Raw genomic sequence first — 10,142 nt, forward strand, 5'->3', positions numbered from 1 at the left:
CGGTCGTTGTTGGTCTTTTTAGCAGAGTATGAACACTGTCTTTTGCAGCGCGGACAGTAGGATATTCCTCGGTGTATCCTCCAAAAATCATGTTGATGGTCCCTTGCGTATGGGAACCTTCGCGCCTTGCCTCTTCCCTCTTGGGGGATCCGCGTCTTTGATTCCACTGCTTTCTGTTTACTCCTTCTCCCGCGTCATAGTCCCTCTTGTTGAGGAACCTGGAAAGCTTTCCTTCATCGGCCAGCTGATACAAGATACGCTTGAGTTCGCGACATTGGGCGAGGGTATGGCCGTGCTCTTTATGGTAGTCACACCATAAATTGTAATTGCGCCTGTTGGAAGGAGTGGTAGTGGGAGGTGGAGTTGGCAACTTGTCGCGAACGGCAAAGAAAATATCCCTTCTGTTTCGATTAAACATCGGGTCGTTTCCTCCGTCCAACAAATTGCGTGTTCTGGATTCCCCTGCCGCGGTATAAATGTGATGGGAACGCGGGGGCCCCATATCTGAAGGGGGCGCGGGACGACGCGGCGTGTGATTTCTTTCCCTCCTCGGCTGGTGCTCTTCTCGGTTCCTCGAGGATTGGTGGGGGGTTGCGGCGTCTTTCTTGTCAGACTTCCGCCTCTTGGGGTCGTGTGCCTGACATACCTCGGAGGCCGTGACATAACTTTGACATTGCTTCATGGCCTCCGCATATGTCTTGACCTGGCTTTCCACCAACTGGAACTTGAGCCTTTGAGCCTTCATTCCATTGATAAGGGCGTTTAAGGCGACTGATTCCTCTAAATCCGTCACCTCTAGCACCGCCTCATGGAATTTCTTCAAATAGGAGGATATGGATTCTCCTTCCAATTGAGTGACGCTTAGTAGGTGGAAGTTTGATTTCTCCTGCCTTCTTGAGGCTATAAAGTGGCCCAGAAATTTGCCTTCTAGTTGGGCAAAATTGTGGATACTTCCTTGGGGAAGGGAGGTGTACCACGTCAAGGCGGCTCCCGTAAGAGTAGTCGGGAAGAATTTGCACCACAAGGAAGGATTGGTAGTGTGCAGCACCATCAGGTTCTTGTATGCCATCAAGTGTTCTTCAGGGCATGACGTTCCGTCAAACGCTGCCATATTTGGGATTTTTATTTTCCCCGGGTTGGGAATGTTTAGTATTTCAGGAGCCATTGGAGAGATTATCGGCGTAGGATCTCCAGGGAGGATTTTGACCTCATCTTCGTTCCGCGGCATGGTTACAGGACTCGCTGGATGGCTGGATCCTACCAGCTGCGCCCTCTTCCTCTCTTCCCTCCGTCGATCCACCAGTGACTGGATGCTTTCGGATGCCTTATGCTTTTTGCTTTCTAAATAAGTACGGGCATCTTGAGAGGCGGTTTTAGACTCTCTGTCTCTAGGATCACTTCTGCCGAGACTCGTGTGAGTCCTTGGTCTCTCCCGTCGCCTCTTGTTTCTCTTGCTGGAACGTGACATCTCCGAGTTCCCATCCTGAGATTCGTGGGATTTGGGTGTCTCGTTAGGGGGCTCGATCCGTTCCCGCAGATTTTTTATTTGATCTGCCATATCATCCAATACTTGTTGTGGAGCAGGATTATTGTTATTCATGACAGCGCGGAGCTGTTCGGAAAACGCAGCAGTGAGGTTTCGTGCTAGCATGTCCAGATCACGGCGGGTCACGGCCTGATTGTTGGCCTGACCTGCAGAAGTGTCTGTATCTGTGCTATGCACGGTTGCGGTTTGTGTTGGATTTCTTTTGGGAGCCATGACTTATTGACTCTTTTAAAAAAATTAAAAAAGATCTTTCATTTATCCAAATAAATAAATAATTAACCTTTATTAAGATACATCATTTTTTAAAATTGTGAATTAATTGTTATCATTAAATTTTTTGTAACAAACTTAAGTTATTCATAATACATTTTGTTTCGGTAATGAAACGAGGAAGTGCGAAAGACACTCAAAATACCTGGAGATTAGTGGAAGTGTGATCAAGAGAAGTAATTTGTGGGAGGAAGTGGCTTGAATTCCTGCAAAACAACTTGTTAGCCTTGTCCGGGGGATGATCTCCCAGAAAACCCCTCCGACGCTCAAGTTAGAACGTGGATATCGGAAATAAATGAATGAACGATTATAGAATGAATACAAGAAGAGATGTTGGGATTAAGATTGCTAGTGCTTGGGTCGGTTAATGAAGCAGGGTGAGAGCAATGATATTGCAAAGGCTATGTTTCAGATGATCCTTTCTTCTTGGTGGCTGCCCCTATTTATAATGATGGAAATGAAGTTGCAGGAGAAGTGAACTATCATGGGGGTAGTGGGAGTAATGGGAAGAGTGGGCAGTTACTCATCTTGAAACAAGGAGAGCCATGCATTATGGGAGAGTGGGGAGTTATGGTTTTTCAGAGGTAACCGGCCCATGGGCCATTCAAGGAAGATGGGACTTCCAGAAAAAGCCCATTGACCGAAAGTCAAGGTCAACGGAAAAGGTCAAAGGGTATTTCGGTAATATGACACTATTTATTAAATTAATTAATTGAGTAAGCAATACCATGACACATTTTGTTTTATCATTTATTATTTTCATAATTTTATTGATAAGCAATTTTAAATAGTCATTATATATATATATATATATATATATATATATATATATATATATATATATATATATATATATATATATATATATATATATATATATATATATATATATATATATATATATATATATATATATATATATATATATATATATATATATATATATATATATATATATATATATATATATATATAAAATCTTTAAAATGCTAATATTAAATAACCATCTTATAATATTTAAAGTAAATAATCATTGATAGTCTAAAACTGAACAGTTGCTAAATATTAGTGATTTGCTTAACTATGTATTATGATTTGAATTTTTCTTAATTTGTTAACTATACAAATCATTACTTTCTTTATTTTTTTGAGTTTGGTAGTAAAAGTGATATTTTTTTCATTATATTTCACTCTCTGTAGCAAATTTAAAGGGAAAGAAGAATATTAAGTTGTATTAACCAAAAAATATACATTGTAAAGACCTTTTTAAATGTTTTAATTTCTCTATATATAAACAAGTTAAGTTGTAGTGAAGTGATGTACTCATTATCGTTAAGGATTTTTGCATTTAAAATAGAGTGCCTTCGTATAGTTGAAAGCTGCTCAAGACTTTAGAATAATGAAATAATACTATGTCCTAACTCCTAATGAAATAACACATCAATTGGAATTTGAATTGTTTTTAAGGAGAATATGGAACATTTTTTTTAGTGTAATAAATGTGATATTAAATGAAAAAAAAATAAAATTGTAACCGCCTCGAATTATGAAGGCAAATATTAATTGGAATTTAGTATTAATCAAGCGGAAGCTTATTTTTGCCAACACAATTATGAGGTTACTTAAAGGTCAAACCAATATTCAAGTATAATAATTGAACCAAACCAAATCAATATAACGGAAGTCTTAACTATCCAAAATATAAGGAAAATTACAACCAAATCGAAATAAGTCCAAAGTTCAAATTACATCCTTAAAATAGTCTAAATCTAAACTAATAGTCTCTCAAATACAATAAAGAGATCTAAACAAAAGGGGAGTCATACTCCAACTTGGGTTCAACTTCCGCTCGCATATCCATTATCCGTCGAGGTGCCATAGAGGTTTACTCTAAAAACAAAACCATGGAAAAACATACAAAGCATAGTATCAACAAAAAGGCTGAGTATAAACACACTGGTGTCCGTCAAACAAGTTATTAAAATCTTTTTTTTTTTGAGTAAATTCATTTTGAAATATGTTTTTTCATTTGATAAATCATATTATGATTCAAATCCAGTTCAATGGCTTTATAGTAATTTTAAATTCTCATTTTTCATCATAAATCATAAGATCTCAATAGATCCAAATCAATTTCAAACTCATATCATAAGTTTACATGGGTACTCTGTGAGTCATCCTGTGACTCGTTTGGTAGTCGGTCTACCGTCCACGACATGTCCAGCAAGTGTAACACAATGGTATTGTGAACAATACGCGCTCAGCATTGGTGAGCCGTTTAATCATGCACACAACATTTGCTGTGGCATACGTACCCGCTATTTAGGCTAAAATATTTTTTTTGTATATAATATAAATCTTGTAATTTTAATAACTATGGAAGAAGAGATTAATGCTCTCAAGAAGAATGGCACATGGGAAAAATGCACCTTGCCGAATAAGAAGAAGGTAGTCGGATGTAAATGGGTGTTCACAATCAAATATAAATCAGATGGTACGATTGAAAGATACAAAGCTCGGCTCGTGGCAAAAGGATACACTCAGACGTATAAAGTTGATTATTCAGAAACCTTCTCTCCAGTTGCTAAACTTGATACAATTCGAGTTCTGTTCAGCATTGCAGCAAACTTGAATTGGCCCCTTCATCAGTTTGATGTAAAAAACGCTTTTCATCATGGGGAACTACAGGCGTAAGTGTACATGGAAGCTCCACCAGTATTTACATCAGGGTTCTCAGAAAATGAGGGGTGTCGATTGAGGAAGGCTTTGTATGGGTTGAAACAGTCTCCTAGAGCATAGTTTGGAAGGTTTACATCTACAATGAAGAGATTCGGTTACAGGCAAAGTAATTCGGACCACACCTTGTTTCTCAGACGAAGAGGAAGAAAAATAACATGCTTGATAATCTATGTTGATGACATGATCATTATCGGGGATGACAGAGAGGCAATTGTCAATTTAAAGGAAAAAAAATACTCCAAGAATTTGAGATGAAAGATCTTGGTAAATTAAAATACTTTCTAGGGATTGAAGTTCTTAGATTAAACAAAGGAATTTTCATATCTCAAAGGAAGTATGTATTAGACCTGTTAGCTGAAATAGGGATGCTAGACTGCAAGCCCGTTGGGACACCAATGATGATGAACCATGGACTAATACGGGTGACTGAAGGAGGAAAATTGGTTGATATAATGCAATACCAACGCATGGTAGGGAAATTAATCTACCTAGCTCACACAAGGCCTGATATTGCATATGCAGTAAGAGTAGTTAGCCGATTTATGCACAAACCACAGGTTCAACATATGGACGCAGTTTATAGGATTCTCAGGTACCTCAAAGGATGCCCTGGAAAGGGAGTCGTTTATCAGAAAAATGGTCACCTTGATCTTGTGGCATATACAGATGCAGACTGAGCAGGAGATAGAGATGATAGGAAGTCAACATCAGACTACTTTACTTTAGTGGGAGGAAATCTAGTCATATAGAGGAGTAAGAAACAATAGGTGGTTGCTATGTCCAGTGCAAAAGCTGAATTCAGAGGCGTAGCCAAGGGGATCACAGAAGTCCTATGGTTGAAAAAGTTACTGAGCGAACTGAGATTCACCCGTACAAGGAGTTGTGAGTTATGCTGTGATAATCAAGCGGCTATCAACATCTCAGAAAATCCAGTTCAACATGATCGCACAAAACATGTAGAAGTGGACAGACATTTCATAAAGGAAAAATTAGAAGCTCAAGTAATCAAGCTTCCACATGTAAAATCAAAAGATCAGCTAGCTGACATTCTTACGAAGGTAGTTGGAACACAGTTCTTTGAAGAAGTTTTATGCAAGTTGGGTGTTGGTGACCCTACGACCCAACTTGAGGGGGAGTGTTAGAATATGTGTTACAGTTACTTAATATGACAGTTATTTTCTAGGAGCAGTTGCAATATGGCAGTTATTTTTCTAGGAGTAGTTATTCAAAACTCATGTATAAATTATCACCATTACAGTTGAATGAAATAAGCCAGAAATCATCAAAAACAAAACTTGTTGTTAAACCTAAAATCACTGAAGTTGCACTACTTATGAATGCTTTAAGGGTCTATGTTGATCTGTGCAGAATAAAGTCAAATACGTATTATTGCTGAGAATGGATATGTGCTAGTCGTATTGCGTTTTTGATCTGAACTGATTCATACAACAAGATATTATTATTATCTACTGACATAATTTTTCGAATTGTGAAGTGCAGTTTTATTTGGTCGCTTTAGATGTGCACACTGGATTTTTAGATTGATGGTTTTCTAGCATGTTGCACTAGCTATTGTAATGAATGTGCAAAGTTTTAGATACATACTGTGAAGCAAGATGTGCTTCTCTACTGTTTTTGAAGACTAGCAATATGCATATCAGCATATGTACTGTGTTTCGTGATGCTTGTTATATCTATCTTGCTTCAGAATATAAAAGTTAAGGCTTTCTTGTTCCCCTTGTTATTGATCTTTAGCTTTGGCCTTCAGATGTTTGTGATATCTATCTTGCTTTGCTTGCAATCTACCCTATGCAGTGAGATTATGAGGAAGTTATTAATTACAAATTATGAACTATTGTTTTTGCATATTACATTTCTTTCCATTACTTTTTGCATATATATATTGGAATAAGTTGATAATTGGTAAAGATTCAGGGATATGTTTTATTCTATGAGATGAATAGGTTAGTAAATGCCGACATTTGGCAGATTTATTTAGATGTCGGACAAAAGATTTTTAGATGATGGACTTGTTCTTGAGTTTCTGTTTCGTGTATTCTAAAAGGCTACAATACGTGAATTTGTTGTACTGCGTGGTACTATTGCGAAGACAAACATCTGCTACTTGTATATGAATTAATACAAAAGGGAAGAGCCTTGAAAAATATTTTCTTAGAACTAATTTAGCTATTCGATTGAAAGTGTAAATGATGTGTTATATGCCTGTCAGAAAATAGTAATGGATCTTCAGCTGGGACCTCAAGGTTTTGAGATGGGGATAATTCTTTCTGTTTGATAGCTGAAATTTGCTTTAAAGATTATGATCTTGTTATATACCTCAGGCTTTAGTTAATTCGGCTCAAACAATGTCAAATTCTTGTCTTTAAAGATTGTTAAAATTAAGTCAAATTCTTGTTTTTAGCCTCTTTTTTATGTCTACATTTGAATAAGCATAGCTTTATCAGGGGCGGACCCAGCTAGGGTCAAGTGGGGGCAGTGGACCCCCCAATCTGAAAAAAGAAAATGAGGTTTTAAAAAAAAAACGAGAAAAGAAGCGTGCTGGAGGCGGAAGAAAGAGGAAAACCCAAAACCTAAAACAAACCCTACTTCGAGTCTTCGACAGTCCGCAGTCGGCTTCCTTCCTCTTCAATTCCATACTTCGACTGCTCCTTGCACTCCGACAGTACACTCTCCGGCTCCTTCCTCCGTTCCTCGTCCAGTCCGCCACTGACTGCAATCCAAGTTGCTTCGTGACCTTGACCTTCGTCGCTTCGACCTTCGAGCCTTCGACAGTTCGAGTGTTCGACTGTTCGACAATCCGCAATCGACGCTTCCTCTTCCTCTTCAATTCCATACTTCGACAGTACACTTCGTCACTTGTGAGTTCCATGCTTCCATTACTTATTTAATTGTTAATTTGTAATTGTAATTGTTAATTTGTTTAATTGTTTCATAGCTTCATTAGTTCATTGTTAATTTGTTTAATTGTTTCATAATATCAATCTCTTGCCATTTTTCAAAATATACTTTCCAAAATGCACCCAAAAATTGTCAATTAACATCTTCCAAAATTCAAAAAGACATTATCACTTGTTGTGTAAAAGAGACTACTAAGCGCATAATAGAAGAGGTTGGTGATGGTTACTTTTCTATTTTGGCCGATGAATCAAGTGATGTGTTTCAAAAAGAACAACTAGCTCTTGTTTTGCGGTTTGTTAATAGAGAAAATGGATCGGTAGTGGAACGCTTTTTAGGCATTCTACATGTGGGTGATACTACCGCTTTGTCTCTTAAAAATTCCATTATGTCCTTGCTTATGGAACATTCATTGAGTCCTTCCATGATAAGAGGTCAAGGGTATGATGGGGCAAGTAACATGAGGGGTGAAATCAATGGCCTCAAGACTTTGATTATGAATGATACTCCAAGAGCCTATTACATTCATTGTTTTGCTCATCAACTTCAACTAACTCTAGTTGCGGTTGCTAAAAAGAATGTTAATCGTACTTGGCTTTTTGACGTACTTGCAAACTTGTTATATGTGGTGGGAGCTTCTTGTAAGAGAAGAGACCTTATTCGAAAAAACCAAGCTCAAGTAGTGGCTCAAGCTTTGGAAGTGGGGGAAATTGAAAGTGGATCGGGTTTGAATCAAGAACGTGGTTTGAGTAGGCCGGGAGATACACGTTGGGGATCTCATTACAAGTGTCTAATAAGTATCATCAACTTGTTTCCTTCAATTGTTAAAGTGCTTGAGGAGATTGGAGAAAATGGCTCTCCGGATGATAAGCTCAAAGCTCAAGTTGTTTTAGGATCTTTGGAGTCCTTTAATTTTATTTTTGTGGCTCATTTCATGTTGACTATTTTTGGCTACACTAATGATTTATGTGTTGCTTTACAAAGAAAGGAACAAGATATTATGAATGCCATTAGCCTTGTTAAAAGTACAACGAATGTATTGCAAAAGATGAGGGATCAAGGATGGAATAGTCTCTTAGACAAAATCATTTTATTTTGTACTAAACACGAGATTGATGTTCCATCTATGGATGCTCATTATGTACCTCAAGGAAGATCAAGACGTTTTGCTAAACAAGCAACAAATCTACATCATTTTCGGGTTGCAATCTTTTTAGAAGTAATTGATTTGCATCTTCAAGAGATTGATAACCGTTTTAATGAGAAGAACATGGAGTTACTTACATGCATGGCTTCCCTGAGTCCTAGAGGTAACTTTTCATCTTTTGATAAAGAGAGGATACTTAAACTTGCTTCTTTATATCCGGAAGAGTTTTCATGTTATGATTTAACGGCTCTTGATCTTCAACTTGATGTCTTCTTGGATTCTATGCAAAATGATGAAAGATTTCATGATTTGCAAGATATCAATTCTCTTTCCATGATGCTTGTTAAAACAAGGAGACATGAGACTTTTCCTCTTATACATTTGCTAATCAAGTTGATGTTGATTCTTCCTGTTGCTACGGCAAGTGTAGAAAGAGAGTTTTCCGCAATGACGTTTGTCAAAAATAAGTTGAGAAATAGCATGGGTGATCAACTAGTGAATGATTGTTTGGTTACTTACATTGAGAAGGAAGTGTTTCTACAAGTTTCTGATGAAAAGATTATTGATCGCTTTAAAATTATGAAAACTCGAAGGATGAATTTGTAATTTTCATTTGAACGCTTGTATTTTTTTTTTAATATTTTGGATTGTAAAACTTTTAACATCGGATTTGATATTGTAAATTGTAAATATTGTTTCTATTATGTTTTCTATTTTTCTTTAAAAAAAATTTATTCGGACGACGATCAGATTATCCGAACGACGTGACGTTTGGATTTTGACCCCCCAATTTGAAATTCCTGGGTTCGCCACTGAGCTTTATAGTAGTCAGCACTAATTGGGCTCAAACTAGCTGTTTAATTTAACTACTTTTTCTTAAGTACTTATTTGAGTTTTAATGCTTTTCTTGAGTCATAATATCTTATCCTTTTTATTTCACCGTTACATCAACTTTCAAGGCTTGTTATTTGTGTATATTTTAAGATTTTCCATAAGTCAAAATAGATTCAGCTGTTAGTTGTGTTAAGTTCTTTATTTCTTCTTCAGCCTTATAAAATCTCCCTGAATCTCGTTCTTTGCTTCGTGTACATTGTAAAGATCGTTTTGCAAATGTGGATATGTAACATAGAATTAGTTGCCTTTGTATGTGAATTATGATTTTGCCAATTATAATTACTTTGATGGTTGATGCATTCATCCAAGTCTCTACTTGTTGCTTGCAGTCTTTTGTTCTGCAGTATTTATTTAATACTTGAATCTGATGATTCATCCAAGGAACAGATGAATACTACTCCGGACGAAACCTGTGACTATCATACATTATTTCGGTGGCGAACCATGAGTATCGGAATATGCGCCTGGATGGCCATATCCAACTACTTGTCTACTACTAATGACATACTGGCCAACCATAGCAAGACTCGGAAGTGTGTGGCTAAACCATCATATGTCTTCATTGATAACTTATAATTATTATTAATAGTTAATATTGATACCACTTCCATATTTTGGGCTCTATATTAT

Source organism: Amaranthus tricolor, chromosome 1 (genome assembly GCF_026212465.1).
Source record: "Amaranthus tricolor cultivar Red isolate AtriRed21 chromosome 1, ASM2621246v1, whole genome shotgun sequence".
NCBI classification, from domain to species: Eukaryota; Viridiplantae; Streptophyta; class Magnoliopsida; order Caryophyllales; family Amaranthaceae; genus Amaranthus; species Amaranthus tricolor.